Here is a 16,346-nt window from a genome sequence, read left to right on the forward strand (position 1 = left end):
TTGTTATTTGGTTTTTAGGAGCATTAGCAACTAAGGCCATATTGCTCCGGGATATGCGGTGGTCATTCCTTGACCTTTCCGCATCCTCCGTATTTGGTGGTGACGGGCTCGAACCCCGGTCTAATCAAGAAGCGTGTGCTACGCACTGCTGCTCCTTCCCACCTGGCTACGGAGGCGCCATTAATTGTGCAGGCAGATATGAAGTTTTCTGAGCAGTGCAGATGGTCTGCAAGAGTAGCTCATGGTGTCTTGTCAATGATATACAGGAATTTTTCTAGCAGGGATAAGGAGGTGATTATCCCCTTGTATAAGGCAATGGTCAGGCCACACCTTGAGTACTGTATACAGGTCTGGAGGCCTCATTTTAAGAAGGATGTAGAGCTGTTGGAATGAGTACAGAGAAGGGCAACAAGATTAGTGAATGGAACAAAGGGTTGCTCTTACGAAGAAAGGCTGAGTTTTGCAAATTACAGTGTCTGGAGACTAGGCACCTGCGAGGTGATCTAATTGAGGTGTATAAAGCCTTGAATGGTTTGAGCATGCTGCGGATGGGATTCTTTCTCTTGCTCAAAATAATCCCCCGAGAGGGCATAAAATCAAATTGAGGAAAGACGGTTGTAGGATAGATGTGTGGAAGTTTGCCTTTAGCCAGTGGGTGGTTGATTGCTGGAACAAACTTCCATCTGTCGTAGAAGTTGATAGCTTAAATAGATTCAAGGCAGAACGTGACAAACATTTGGAGCGAGTGGATGGGTGAAATAAGGGATTTTTTTTTTTTTTTTTTTTGTCTGATTCTATATAAGCGCTTGCTTTCTTGCATCATGTGCCTTTGCTAATGCTAAATTGTAGAATCTGGAGACTAGGCACCTGTGAGGCAATCTGATTGAGGTGTATAAGGCCTTGAATGGATTGAGCAGGCTCAATACTGATGGAATTCTTCATCTTGCTCAGATTACAAACCTGAGGGGGCATAAACTGAAATTGAGGAAAGACAGTTGTTGAATAGATGTGCGGAAATTTGCCTTTAGCCAGCGGGTAGTTGATTGCTGGAACAAACTTCCATCTGCGTTGTGGAAGTTGATAGAAGTTGGAACAAATGGATGGGTAAAATGGGAAGGGTTTTTTTTGCTGATGCTGTATAAGCTTGCTTTCTTGAATTATATGCCTCTGCTAATGACAGTTGAGCTGTCGAAACAACTCAACTGTCAAAACAACTGCTAATGACAGTTGAGAATTCCATTTCTTGTAAATCATGATTCATCTGTAATCATGAGTGAGAAACCGAGGATTGTGTGTGCATTGCACAATGAGCCACTGACAAAGGTTTCGGCATTTAAGATGTAGCAATAATTCTTTTACAGGTGTAGTGTGAAATGGACACAACTGCCATTCATGTAACATCTGCCATTTGCTTGTAGATGAAATATTTATACAATCTGGAAACCTTCTGGTACTTTAAGTATTTGTCTTCAATATTTTCAGTTCATTGAAATCTCAGCATTTACCCATAATGGTTTTAGCATACCTGTTAATCTAAATTGTCTCTCTATAGTTGCAAATGTTTTACAATTTGGTATTCCTAAGCTGGAAATTTTTCAGTGTATCTGTAAAACAGCAACTATGATATTCTCTGCCATAAATTAAAATAATATTGGTTAACTGAGAAAAAATAAACAGATCTGTAGTGTCTCCCACAATGTCATTTTAACAAATTCCATTTTTGTAAACAACGAGGAAGTCACCATGGAACAACTTAAAACTCAAGTAACTGACACACTGATACTGCAAGTATGTACTGTGCCACAACTGAGTAATCAGTATTATTCATGTAGTAAAATAATGCTATTCATGCTGCTGGTGGTATGTACGTTTTGTACTATTTAAAGCCTGTTTTACACAGTCATATTTTTATGACAAATTTGAAAATAACACAAAAGATATTAGAACCTATAGTACTTAGTACCATGCATGGGTTGAAGGTTAAGAAGACTGAAGACGAATTTCTGTAGATTTTAATTTTCAGGAAACAGAAGCTAAAGGGATAAAAGAGGAAGAAGAAAAGTTGGTTCAGTGAGTTTGAAGTTAGACAGTAAATGGATGTTGACTGTCTGAGGCACATGTTTGCATTGGTTTGGAAGAGAGTGGGGGAAATAAACATGTAAGTTCGGAAGAACAGTGCTGTAGAAGTATCCATAGAAAAGGCATGCAGCAGAAACAGAATGTCTAGATAGAGCAGAGAGATTGTAAGATATAGGTTATTAAATATAATATAGTGATAATATTGGTAAAGATATATGTCCAAAGAGAAATTATAAGATGTTTGCAGGACTATCCTATCATCTATTTTTGGGGCCAGCATATTAAAACCAAGAATTAAAAAGCAAAAATTAAAACCAATTGCACATATAATTTTTTTTTAATGAAAACCCTAAACATGAGAGGTATTAGAACCTATAATACTTAGTACTGTGAATGGGTTGAAGGTTGAGAAGATGAAAGAAGATATTTGTTGACATTAGACTTGAACTTCTGTAGATTGTAATTTTCAGGAAATATGTTTGTTTGTTATTTGGAGCATTAGCAACTAAGGCCATATTGCTCCGGGATATGCGGTGGTCATTCGCTGACCTTTCCGCATTCTCCATATTTGGTGGTGACGGGCTCGAACCCCGGTCTAATCAAGAAGCGTGTTCTACGCACTGCTGCTCCTTCCCACCTGGCTACGGAGGTGCCTAGGAAATATGTATGAAGGAAGGCTGTTCCAAAAAACGGAAATTGAATGAATAAATGAGGAAAAAAAGAAAAGTTGGTTCTATCAGTTTGAAAGTGGACAGCAAAAGGATGTTGACTGGTTGCAGTACATGTTCGGACTGCTTTGGAAGAGAGAGTGGGAATTATGCAAGCCAATTCAGAAGAACAGTGCCGATGGAAGTATCTATAGAAAAGGCATGCAGCAGAAACAGAAGGTCCACAAGACAGAGATTGGAGAGACTCTGTTAGAGATGAGTCATTAATTAACCTAACTGCCCTCTTTTGAATGGAATCTAGAAGCCTGAGAGAGGTATTGGGGGCACCGCCCCTGATGTGGGAACAATATTACACGGCAGCTCACAAAAAACAACTCTACAACAGTTGTCTGTGTATCATCTCCAGAGACCACCTGTTATCTGATGAGGGAGTAATTAGTTTCAAAAAAAAAGCTGTCATAACAGTCTTACTGGTATCTTTTAAACAAATGGTCAATTAGCCTTTTGAAAAGGTCATGTAGTACAATACTAGGGCAAATCATTGTCCTCGTGTCGCAGTACTCACAGCAGAGAAAATCTGCCTTTGCAGATTTGTTCTGTTGTGCGTAGTGAAACTCTTCTGGGAGAATTAAGATAATTGCATTACAATGCAATTTAAATGTTGCTAGCCACAAAAATAGATTGAAGGACAAAACAGTTCTGAAAGTATTTTAAAATGAGTGAAATGCCACCTTTTTTGCACAGATTTTTAAAGACAAATGGAATCTTTGATATGAGTGACAGTTTACTTCTTTAATATTTCCAGATTGTAAAATGTTAATTTGGTTGTAAAATGCACTGGATTTTAATGAATTCCAGATTGTAAGGTGTTGGATTTTACAGAGTTTACTGCAATTTAACTAATTTAAACTGACTAATTACTAAAATAAGAACTATACAAAATATTTACAATTCTTGGTCATACAAGAATCACAAACCCATTTAATATTTTGGCAACGTACTTTGTCCTTTAAAACAGTGGTAGCAGATTGCAAATCAGTTTTATATTATTTATTTGTATTTGTACTTATTGTGTATACTTATTACTTTATGCATTTATTTTTTATCAGTTTTTAAATGGCATTAGACTAATTTATTCAATATATTAAAAGCAATTATTCATATCACTTTAATATTATGTCAGTTTTTATCTATTACCAAGGGCATATCAAGCTCTTTTATGCAACTGGATGCAAATAAGAAATGCACTCCTCCTCACTACATGAAAAGATTCCAGTGATACTATTCATTTTATCACCACTAAGAGCATGTCACCTGGATGTGTTCACTTCCAGGCCACTGTCTTAACACAGCTGTGATCAGTATGTCATCAGCAACTACCCTTATCATGGTTGACGAGGAATCCCTCGTCAACTGTGGGGAATCACTTCAGAAAAGTATTGTTGCTGGCAAAATTGTGGCAAGAATGTCTTGTATAAAATACGGGGGTTAAGAGAAAAATTAAAACCATTCCAATAAATAAATAAATAAATATATATAAAACACAGTAAATTTCATTTTCTGCTTATAATATAAGAACAATGATTATGTTGCCTTGTTGTTATTTGGTTTTTAGGAGCATTAGCAACTAAGGCCATATTGCTGCGGGAAATGCGGTGGTCATTCCCTGACCTTTCCGCATCCTCCGTATTTGGTGGTGACAGGCTCGAACCCCGGTCTAATCAAGAAGCGTGTGCTACGTACTGCTGCTCCTTCCCACCTGGCTACGGAGGCACCTTATTATGTTGCCAATACAATAAAAGAAAAAGAAATTAAGGTGATTGAACTGGACATGCATACATACACACTCTATTTCAGCACTTTTGTATACTGTACTTCATTAACTTGTGTGGTTCCTCAAATGCAATTGACCCCTAATATACATCACAATAAAGGTATTAAAATTTTATTTATTTTTTTTAAAATTTTTATTAGAACATACATATCTTACATAAATCTTATGGTCACCCCAATTGTCATGCATTGTTGGGAGTGAGCTTTTTTTCTTTTTGGAACATATTCTCTATTATGCCATTAAACCTATGGGAAAATTGCTTCTGATTTATGAACTACTTTACAAGAATACATGGTGTTCGTAATTTTGGAGTTTACTGTAATAATGATAATAATAATAACAGCACAGTCAGAGCATGGGTGACTGGGTTAAGATGACACTGACAGTCACAATGAACACAGCCTTCCAATGTACATTCAAAGATTATTATTAGCCATATGGTGCAAGGAAGCCGGAGGCTTATGCTGCACCAGCCAAAAAAAATTTGAGTACCCTGAGAGAGAGAGAGAAGTAGGAGGGAATCACTAAAAAAGAGAAGAATGATGATATCCAGCTCAGAACCCTGGGTGTGCCAAGCCCATAGTCACGAGATGTATCTCGAACATGCCGTTTTATCCATTATAATAATTGTCACAGAACATGAATACCATCGTAACATTTATATCATATTCAAAATAATATATGTTACAAATTATAACGAAGTTAAATCATTTAACTAGTGTGCCAAAATTATTTCAAAGAGATCCGATTGGCCTAGTAGCCTTTCATATAAACACATTGTTCACTATATTTCTGTTTTAAACGACAGGGCAAATTTTGCAGTCCTGGGGTTCGCTTTAATGTAATGAACTTAAGCGTATACCTATTGCTTAACTAATCATATTACGATTAAATAGTGTTTTTTGATAAAAATCTTCACACGCCTTGAAAAATGAGTATGGCTATAAAAACGAAAAATTCGCTATGTTCTAATACTACTAGAGTTGTTAGATGTTATTTATTCTTCTAGAAACGGCAAGTTATTTATATTTTATATATATACAGAATCTTTATTTGTAGATTTTAAATCAATTCGTCTTAAAAATATAAAGATAATATTTTTGACTACCCAACTACACAGTCCACCTGATGTTTCAAAGCATGCATATGTATTATTTACCGAAAGCTTTTGCTACAATGACAGTTCCAAGATCAGAGACGCTTCGTTCATGTCTTAGATGTCATCGATTCCTCAGTGGTAGCAGTTGCGTACTATCCATCCCTCCCACACATTTCCTTCCATTCATACAGGAGGTGAACGAGTACAAGTACCTTTCGCTCCCTTTATTGTTCTATGTAGGTTATTCTAGGACATCATTATGGTCCATCTTATATCTCAATATCTTCAAAAATATCATAACACATATGTGGAATCATTAAAAATAAATTTCACTATTTCTAGGAATTTATTTTAAGTCGAGGTAATTCTAAAATGAGGTACTCTAAAGGCACATACACACAACCATGTACACTCACCTTACTGATGGCGCCATGTCCGGCGATGCCACAGAGCATGGGCAGTTGGACACACGCGAAAGTTAAAGGTGTAAACTCATCTTTCTATCTCTCATTGATATGTATGTTAGGTGACAGATAGTAAGTTGAAATCCATCGTGTAGTTCATCCCCCTTTATTTTCACCCACTTTTAGTATACATTCATCGTGCAATATTTAAAAACAACTTTAAATGCTACATATTTCTATATTATATTTGCATGTGGCATAAATTCTATTGACTACTTCGAAGAGTTATCATCAAGTGCCAGTTTTCATCTGTGGTCCTTAGTTTCGTACATGCACCTCGGTTTGTGAATCTGTTTTTTTTTTTTTTTTAATTAAAAGAATATTTTTCTATCGTGAAACCCGCCTTTTTTTTTTTTTTTTTTAATAGCTTGGAAAAGATAGCATAGACCTGAACCCCCATAAAATGGCTGAGCTACTCCTAAACTTATATTTAGTTTAATAGGCAATGCCACTTTTTTTTTTTTAATATGTTTAAGATGAAATAGGGCATATATAAACCACTTGCGTAATACTAGCTGATAATGCTTGTATATTATCTTAAGAGGTATCTCCTAAGAAATACAGCATGTAATCAATATACAAATGATGATATCAATCCGTTGGTACAGCTGCGCCACGACTCTGAGTTCAGGCAAGTCCAAACAGATAAATAAATTGCATTGCAGCAGGGCTGAAGCTGTTGATGATAACTCGTAACTTTTTTTTATGTAGAGGAGCTATTGTGCAGATGGATGGTTCTTCTGAAGGTGAGATTACAAGGAGAATTAATGAGGGAAGAAAAGTCTTGGGAATGTTGAATCCAATATTATGGAGCAATAACATTCTCCCAAAAACCAAACGATTACTATATAATACAATTTTTCAGAGTATCTTTTACTATATGGATTTGAGATTTGGACTATCAAGGAAAGGCAAAGGAAGAAATTGCTAGATGTCGAGATGGATTTTTGGAGAAGATCTAAACTAGAAAGAGTTAGGAATGAAGATATAAGAAAAGCAATGGACGCTCAAATAAACATCATCAACAAAACAGAACAAAAAAATTAGAATGGTATGGACATGTTATGAGAATGGGAGAAGAGGGATTACCTAAAAAAAAGCAAGAATAGACACACCCTAGAAGGAAAAGGAGAGGAAGACCTAGAAGCACATGGATGGAGGGAGTGAGGGCGGCTATGGAAAAGGGATTACCTAAAAAAAGCAAGAATAGACACACCCTAGAAGGAAAAGAAGGAAGGATAAGAAAAGCAATGAACGCTCAGATAAACATCATCAACAAAATAGAACAAAAAAAATTAGAATGGTATGGACATGTTATGAGAATGGGAGAAGAGGGATTACCTAAAAAAAGCAAGAATAGACACACCCTAGAAGGAAAAGGAGAGGAAGACCTAGAAGCACATGGATGGAGGGAGTGAGGGCGGCTATGGAAAAGAGGAAATTGAAGAATGGAGACTGGAAAGACAGAAAAGAGTAGAGGAACAAAATTAAATTATAAAAAAATAGAAAAAAAAAAGTTAGATCGAGGATAACTGTTGATATAACGGAGAAATCCAAGAAGAAAGATGCAGAGGAAAGAGGAAATGCCAAAGAGAGAGAGAGAGAGAGAGAGAGAGAGAGGGAGGGATGGTATGAAACTTTTTACCCCATTAATCTAAAAAGTGATGTCGAAAAAGGACAACAGTGGCGTGTACCTACTGTTGTAATACTGTAATGATATATTTTTAAATTAAATATATTTTTTGCCATACATTTATCCAACACATGCAAACATTATACACTATGCAATTCATTCTTACTGGTTCTGACTTTTGGACGCAGGATGAATTATGAATTTCGGTTGAAAAGTTTACGAAACGGAATGCTCCTTAATAAAATATCATATTTTGAAATACAAAGGGTACTAGGAAAGTTTTGCATATGACGCAACAATGAATCACAGGAAGCTGCTTGTTGCTGCATGTTGAGACATGTTCATACGTGCATAGTAGCCGCCGCGCCAAGTCGATGGGCTCAGTTATTCATTAGTAGTGAGAGTGTAAAGTGCTTGCGATGGCATCGTGGTCACGAAATGAGATAAGGACAGTTTTGCGGTATAATTTCGTGCGTGGTTTAACCATAGACCAGTGCTTAGAAGAAATGACTCTTGCACTAGATGATGATTGTCCACATCGTACAACGATATTCAGCTGGTATAGAGAATTCCAAAGGGGAAATTTCACTCTGGAGGATTCTGAGAGGCCGGGAAGGCCACGAACGTCAGTTACGGAGGAAAACGTTACTGCTGTGAGGAAAATGCTTGACGAAAACAGGCGAGTGACCTACCAACAGATAGAGGATACTTTGGGCCTAAATGCACCAGCAATTCGTTCGATTCTGCAAGATCATTTGCACGTGAAGAAACTTTGTTCTCTCTGGGTGCCGCATCAACTGACTGAAGAGCAGATGACACGACGTGTGACTTGGTGCCGGGAGATGTTAAAAAAGTTTGATAAGGGACAATCTCGGTATGTGAACAACATCGTGACAGGTGACGAGACTTGGCTGTACTATTACGATCTGCCGACCAAGGCTCAAAACAAAGTTTGGGTCTTTGATGATGACGACACACCCGTAATTGTCAGAAAATCCCGATCTGTAAAGAAGAAAATGATAGCTGTATTTTTCAAATCGAGTGGAATTGTGGAACGTGTCGTTTTGGACACGCAGAAGACAGTCACAGCTAAGTGGTATACTGAACAATGCCTGCCTAAAGTCATTGGATCTATGAAGAACCTGCGGCCAAAGTCAAGAATGGACACCTGGTACCTCTATCACGAAATTGCTCCAGCTCACCGCGCCAAAGCCTGCACCGAATATTTGACCACGACAGGACTGAAACTTCTCGAGCACCCTCCCTACAGTTCAGACCTTGCTCCCTGCGACTTTGCACTGTTCCCGCATGTGAAAATGAAGCTAAAAGGGAGACGGTTTTCCAGTGATGAGGACCTTCTACGGGCTTGGGACAACGAGTGTGCTTTACTCCCTAGTGAAACTTGGCAGAACTGGTTTAAAGATTGGTTTCGGAGGATGGAGAGGTGTATTGAATGTAGAGGAAATTACTTTGAAAAAATTAAATAAACAAAGCTGTATTGCAAAACTTTCCTAGTACCCTTTGTATGTACATGATACCGATGCGTGTAACTAACCAGAAAGGCGTTTTGGTCCAGTCTGAGCCCTGATTATTGAATAAACTGTACTTGAAATTGCATTCAGTAATGACTGTCTTAATATTCAGGACAAACAGGATGCTTTAAGCTTACTTTTAAAACGTAAGTGTATCAAGCCGGAACATCATTCCAACCTATTCAAACACCGCAAAACCCAAAAACATACAATCTTAAGGCCCCTTTTGGATCTTGAGTTCCTTGCATCTCCCTCCTCTCCTTTGCAAGTCCCTGGTAAATAGATGCAGCCCTACGGTTTTGGAGCCCCTAGGTAGAAATATAAATGGCGTCCCTTGAAATACTTTTATTAAATACTGTATTGTTATAATAAAAAAATTTTGAATATCAGTTGGCCCAGACGTTGGCGCCCCTATGCCCTGCTTATCAGGCTTACCGTGTAAAATTCGGCAATGCGGGAACTGAAGGATGCAAAATGAGCCCAAAATATTCCATTTAAAACACTTACGAGGATACCTTTTCCATTTGCGGTGGTTAGGGGGCCCAAACACCGAAGTTAATATTAATATTATTATTAGCCATATGGTGCAAGGAAGCCCGAGGCTTATGCTGCACCAGCCAAAAAAATTTTCTGAGTTACCCTGGGAGAGAGAGAGAGAAGTAGAAGGAAATCACCAAGAAAGAGAAGAATGATGATATCCAGCTCAGGACCCTGGGTTTGCTAAGCCCATATTCACCAGAAGTTTCGCAACTATAATGAAATTTATGAAAACCTGAAGTTCGCTTTTTTTGTATGAATGTAAATATAACCCCAGGGGCTCACATCAGGTGAGCTTGGCACACCCAGGGTCCTGAGCTGGACATTATCATTCTTTTCTTTTTTGGTGATTCCCTTCTCTCTCTCTCTCTCTCTCTCTCTCTCTCTCTCTCTCTCTCTCTCTCTCTCTCAGGGTAACTCAGAATTATTTTTTTGGCTGGTGCAGCAAAAGCCTCAGGCTTCCTTGCACCATATGGATAATAATAATAACCAGCATCAACATTTAACTATGAAAATCACGGAAAAATCGGTAAAGTTTCTAAGCATTACTTTTTTAAGAATTTATTTTATATAGAATACGCTAATAATAACGAAAATTTTAACAGACATTTCAAATAAATAATTATTCTCTTCAGTGAACTGGTATAAGTAACTGATATTGGGTACATAAATGTATATGCTACACTTACTCTGTTGCCATGTGTAGACTAGATCAGAAGATAGAGGTGTTTCCTTGATTTTCTAGATAGAGCTTGAATGAAACTTATCTGTATTAAACCGTTGAAGATTATGTAGACATTCAGAACAGAATTAAAATGACATAGTTAATTTACAGAAGCATATAATCTCTTTCTATGATGTGCCAGAGGGAAAATTACTATAATTTTTATACTAACTAGATTTTAAATTAAAATCTATTTGATCTAACATATCGGCAACATGTGATATTAATCGCGCATGCGCCAATCTATCTTCAAACCACATATACCATATGGGCATGAAGCATTGCTAAATTCCTACCGATTATGCAGCTGTAGTGAAGTTATTGCAAACGTTTTTCAAAAAATGAAAACGTTTCGAAGGCAGTCTTAACTTTAATACGATATGCCAATGATTATTTTGCAACCGATTCATTCTAATTTGAAAGCTGAAAGTTCTACATTATTGCCGCTGTTGTTGAAGTGAAAATATATATAGTATGTTGTTCAATGTAAAAAGAATTTCTATTAATAAGGATAAGGAAGAAGAATAAGGTTTTTACCGCATTACACAAAATTATAGGTTCAGAAGTAAACGTTACGCAGGTACAGTGATAATTAGAGAGAGAAAGTAGATCTGGCGAGAAATAAAGGCCTAAACAAGTTATAACTTGTTTAGTCCTTAAAAAAAAAAAAAAAAACCAAGGAAACATTTTTTTTTTTTTTAAATACCATTATCTTCTTTTTTTAAAAATAGAATTATTTTTCTTTAGTCTTCTGAATAGAAAAATAGAATTATTTTAGAATTAGTCTTCTGATCCTTGATATCAATGCATAGATCACCTATTAAGTGCATCACCTGCTGAACAAACATTGGATTCAGGAGCTTGACCATCGTGATCTTATAACCTTTCGCTGTTTTTTTTTTTTTTTTTTTTTTCTTAGTTGTAATCTTGATTTTCAGTGGTAATTACACCGGTACAGGATGCTAGTCGACCCACGCCCGGTTCCTAGTGCCAGGGATGGGCACCAGGCAGCAGCTGCCCATGTGATGACTGCTCCCTGGTGGCATAGTGGCCTGACACAAACAACACATCACACATTGACTTACACTTTTTCAGGCCCGTTATGCAGAGTTTCTGCACCTTCACAGAGAACAAAGATGAAGATGGGCTAACGCCTAGGACACACACACACACACACACACACACACACACACACACACACACACACACACACACACACACACACACACACACACACACACTCTCTCTCTCTCTCTCTTGAGAATGTACATAAAATTGTGTGTGTAAATAAATGGAATGGAAGTTGTAATCTTGAAACACTATAAACGTTTCTGAACCAACAGTTCAAGATTATAGATGGGGTAAGGGTTGAGAGCTCTAAAAACATACTCTGTCCAGTCAAAACATTATGACCACCTACATAATATTGGATATATCTATATCTTACATCCAGTATCGCCCCCACACGGCGAGGCATAGACTCGATAAGACATTTGAAAATTTATGTAATATTGTTCTTTGAGATTCATATCCAGCGAATTCGGTGGCTAAGGTAGTGCTAGAAATCTCTTTCATATTCGGTGCACTTCTCTCAAACAATACCAGCAACATGGCAAGGCTCATTATCTTGCTGGAACACACATGTACCATCCGTTAAAGAAGTCACTATGAAATGGTACACCTGATCATCCACAATGGATAAAACTGTCATATTAGAGCCACTCGAGAATAAACTAATCTGTGCCCATACGTAATATTGTATATCCATAAATTGCATGTGTTCCCTGGTCGATTTATATGTTTTACTGAATGCAAACCCGAGTTTCCAGGGGATGAGAACGCTATCTACGCTTGACACCGACTAACTAAGCCATGGAGTGAAAAAAAACCCATAAAAGTTCCTCGCATCACTCACGGGATTCGAACTTTTCTACCCGGTGTGGGAAGGAGGTGATTGCAAACACTGCGCTACACGCGCAGGCAAATATATGCGTATGCATATATGCAAATATATACATGGATACCTGATCCATGGTCACGCATATACATTCCCACTTAAAAGTTTGGAATCTCACCATAGGACAACAGTGTTCGTTATTTTTTTTTAAATTAACTAAGGCTTAATATAAAAAAATACAACACACTACAAAGTATTTTAAGATTTTTTCTTAAGCATTGAAACATTTACAGTAAAAAATATTGGAATGATTAATATTAACAACATACTAATTTTTCATCAAAGTATGCTTCGCGAGATTTTATCACTGGCTTACACAGCCGTGGTATTCTGGCGATTAATTTTATAATAGTCTCTTCACTAATATTATTCCAAGCGATCTGCAAGGTAAAAGATGGACAGACTTACGGACTAAATCAGTGGTTCCGAAACTGTGCTCCGCGAATCCCAAGGGATCCGTGGATAATTTCTTCAGTGACTACTTTAAAGTTTACTAATTTTTTAAAACAAAATCTAAATATCGTTTGGATTGTCATGTCGGATGCAACACACTGGATGTTGCACCCGATAGGAGAATTCAGTTGTTTACAATCACTTCCAACTTCAAAGGACTTTGTGAGACGAAAAAACACCATTCTTCACACTAGTAGCCTATGAAGTATGATTATTATACTCAAATAGTCACAGTTTATTATTCAGTTATTTTTTGTGTCAGTCTGAAAAAGGTACAATATAATTTATTATATTGTAAACATATAATAAATCAGTTCTGAGATATAAATTTTTAATTTTGTATACCTATCGTCCGTACACCCCATATTTAAGTGAACTAGGATGTGACGATCCAGGGGCCAAAAGCGGTCCGCGAGCAAAAAGATTGGGAAACGTTGGTCTAGACTCTAGATGATTCATTAAACGCTCTATGGAGTTCAAGTCAAGCGACTGGGTGGCCAACACCATAATTTGCAATATCCCCTCCTGTTGTTTAATTGCTAGAACGTCCCTGCACAGGTTAGATTAGAGCAGTTCTTCGTGTCATTGTCTTGTTGTAATATCAAATTTCTTCAGCAAAGTCCAGAAGATATTTCATTATGTTCAAGAATGTTTTCAAAGCCTTCTTTTCTTAAAATTTCTTCAATTATAACGATGTCACCCACTCCAGAAAAACAGAAGCGACACCAGATCATCATGGAAACATCAGCGGGCTTGACTGTAGGCACGGAACAATCTTTATTGTATACAAAAGTGATAATATACAATATACTCTTCACAGCAACAATGCCAGGGGTTACAATGCGGAACAATTTTTTCCCTTCAGTTGATCGTCTCACATAAACTCTACGCTTGGATCCAAGAATTTCAAATTTGAATTTATCCGCCCACAGCACGTTTTTCCAGTCTTCGGTTGTCCAATGTTGATGTCTCTTAGCACAAGCCAACCGTTTCATTCGATTTTCCTGTTTTACTAATGGCTTTCGGACCATTACATGACCATGAAGTTCTGCTTGTCTAAGACGAAGTTTAACAGTGGATGTAGATAGGGGAGTTTCTCTGTTCCTATTGAACTTAGCTCTGATTTCAGGTGCACTAAGTTGTCGATTGCGTTTAAAAATCAGAGTGGTCATATCTTGTGCTTCCGTTGTTAGGCGCGACCATCCTGATCGTGGTTTGTTCTTTAAACTGCCAATCTCCTTCAATCGTCGAACAGTAGTTTATACTCCTTTAAAGAAACACCTAGTTTTATGCCAATACTTCTCATGGAATAACTTTCTTTATGCAGAGTTATGTCTTAAAAGCACTTCTTTTTAAGCACTCAGTAAAAAGAAGTAGCACTTCTTTTTTAAGCACGCAGTTCCTTATTTCTTGCCATGTTTCTCAGGAAACACACAACTTACGAACGCTCTTACTGAATGGCAGGTGTTCGATTTAATAAGTTACAGCTCTTAATCCTCGATGTATGAAGGTGGGAAAGGGGGTGTTCAAAAAATATTTGTATTCACCCAGAAGAAGTTGTGATAGAAGATTGAAACGAATACCATGTATTACACTTTTCCATCATGGTCACCAGACAAAATGACATGTTTTGCCACCTCAATACACTTTCGCAGGGCAGTTTGCAGAAATCCTCTGTCCGTCCTTCAGACCAAAACTGGACAGCAGAAATCACCTCATCATCAGCAACAAAGTGTTTCCCACGAAGAAAGGACTGCAGGGTAAGAAAGAGGAAGAACTCCGAGGGCAATATTTCAAACCCACATTCATGGCACACCTCACTGTAGCATGCGAGGAATGCGCAGGAGCATCATGGTGATTTCCCTGTCTTTTTTTTTCTTTTATAGCAGCGCATAGCTTTTTGAGAAGGTTGGAATAATACTTCGCCGTCACAGTACAGCTCTCTTGAAGGTAATCTGTTCGTATTACACCATGCTGATCCCAAAAAAAGAAAAAAACCAGACAGAATCACCTTGCCTACACTTTGTTGGTTACACCTTTTTTGGTAGGGGAAGATTCTGTATGCTTCCATTGTTTTAACATTTGTTTAGTTTCGGGATCATAATGATGAATCCAAGTTTCATCCATCGTGACTAGCCATGTTAAAAACTGATTTTCCTGGTACATTTTATGTGCACATTGTGCCTTTTCCTTCGTCTGGTAAAGAGTCAGAAGTCTAGGAACCTATTTAGCAGACGACTCAAGAGTATGTTTGGAACCTACTGGAAAAGAAGACTCGATGCTACGACCATCCATCCGACAATGTTCTGGCATTACTGGACACATTATACAATGCATGGGTAGCACTACCAGAGGACGCCCTGTAACACCTTATGGAGTCCATACCAAGACGTGTACGGTCTGTATTATAAACAAAAGTACATTAAGGATTGTACAAACACGGTTGTGCTCCTCCTCGTGACGTGGACGGGTATTGGGAAGCAGCTTTCCTGGTGATCGCTGCTTTCTGATATCAAAGTGGCCAGAAACAAATGAACAAGACAAAACGCACATTACAGGGAGATAGAACTATATACTCATTTCTCGCCATTTTACAGTTATGTATCATCACAATGTGTTATGGCAGAATTAACCACAGTGGTCCACTACTAATAGCATCTGTAATAAATAGGCTGTTCTGAGGACTCCAGTTCACTCTGTAAACCACAGAACAGCGTATATTCATTGTGCTATGAACTCAGCGAGGTGTCAAAAGCGTGCCACAGGAACATTCGTCCATACTGACTCATTTGTATCAGACGGTTGTTGCAAATTTGGTTATTTATGGATTTATACTCCAAAGAGGTTGATCCACCTCATCCCAAAGTGCTCAATTGGACTAAAATTTGGTGACTAGGCAGGACACTACAGAAGGCTGAATTCATTCACTCCCACATTTCTGAAACCAGTTCTGTACAATTCTGGCCTTATCAAGGCACTACCCTGTTTGAACAACCTATTCAGAGAAGGTTACATTGCAGGCATAAAGGGATGCCTGGTCGAAACAATTTCCTGATAACTTGCGTCTTTCAAATGTTGCTCCGGTATTAAGGGGCTCAACAAATATTGGAACCCCTCCCTACACCATTATAGGGCTTAATAAACTTTGGGCTCGGTAGCCGAGAGGTCCAGTGCAAGGGTACAAAAATGCACGCACTTGGAGTGACAGTGTTTGAAGTCTACATGATCACTAAATACAGTATGAAGTTCTTGTATTCTTTCTATCTTGTGGACTCTGACGTTTTGTAGTTGTCCTGGTATATAAATAGAAAATTTATTTTTCCTGCCACCACCAGCTTGCATTGTTGAGAACTAGTAGGATGGGTC

The sequence above is a fragment of the Mastigoproctus giganteus genome, chromosome 3 (genome assembly GCF_048544385.1).
Source record: "Mastigoproctus giganteus isolate SK-2022 chromosome 3, ASM4854438v1, whole genome shotgun sequence".
In the NCBI taxonomy this organism is placed as follows: domain Eukaryota; kingdom Metazoa; phylum Arthropoda; class Arachnida; order Uropygi; family Thelyphonidae; genus Mastigoproctus; species Mastigoproctus giganteus.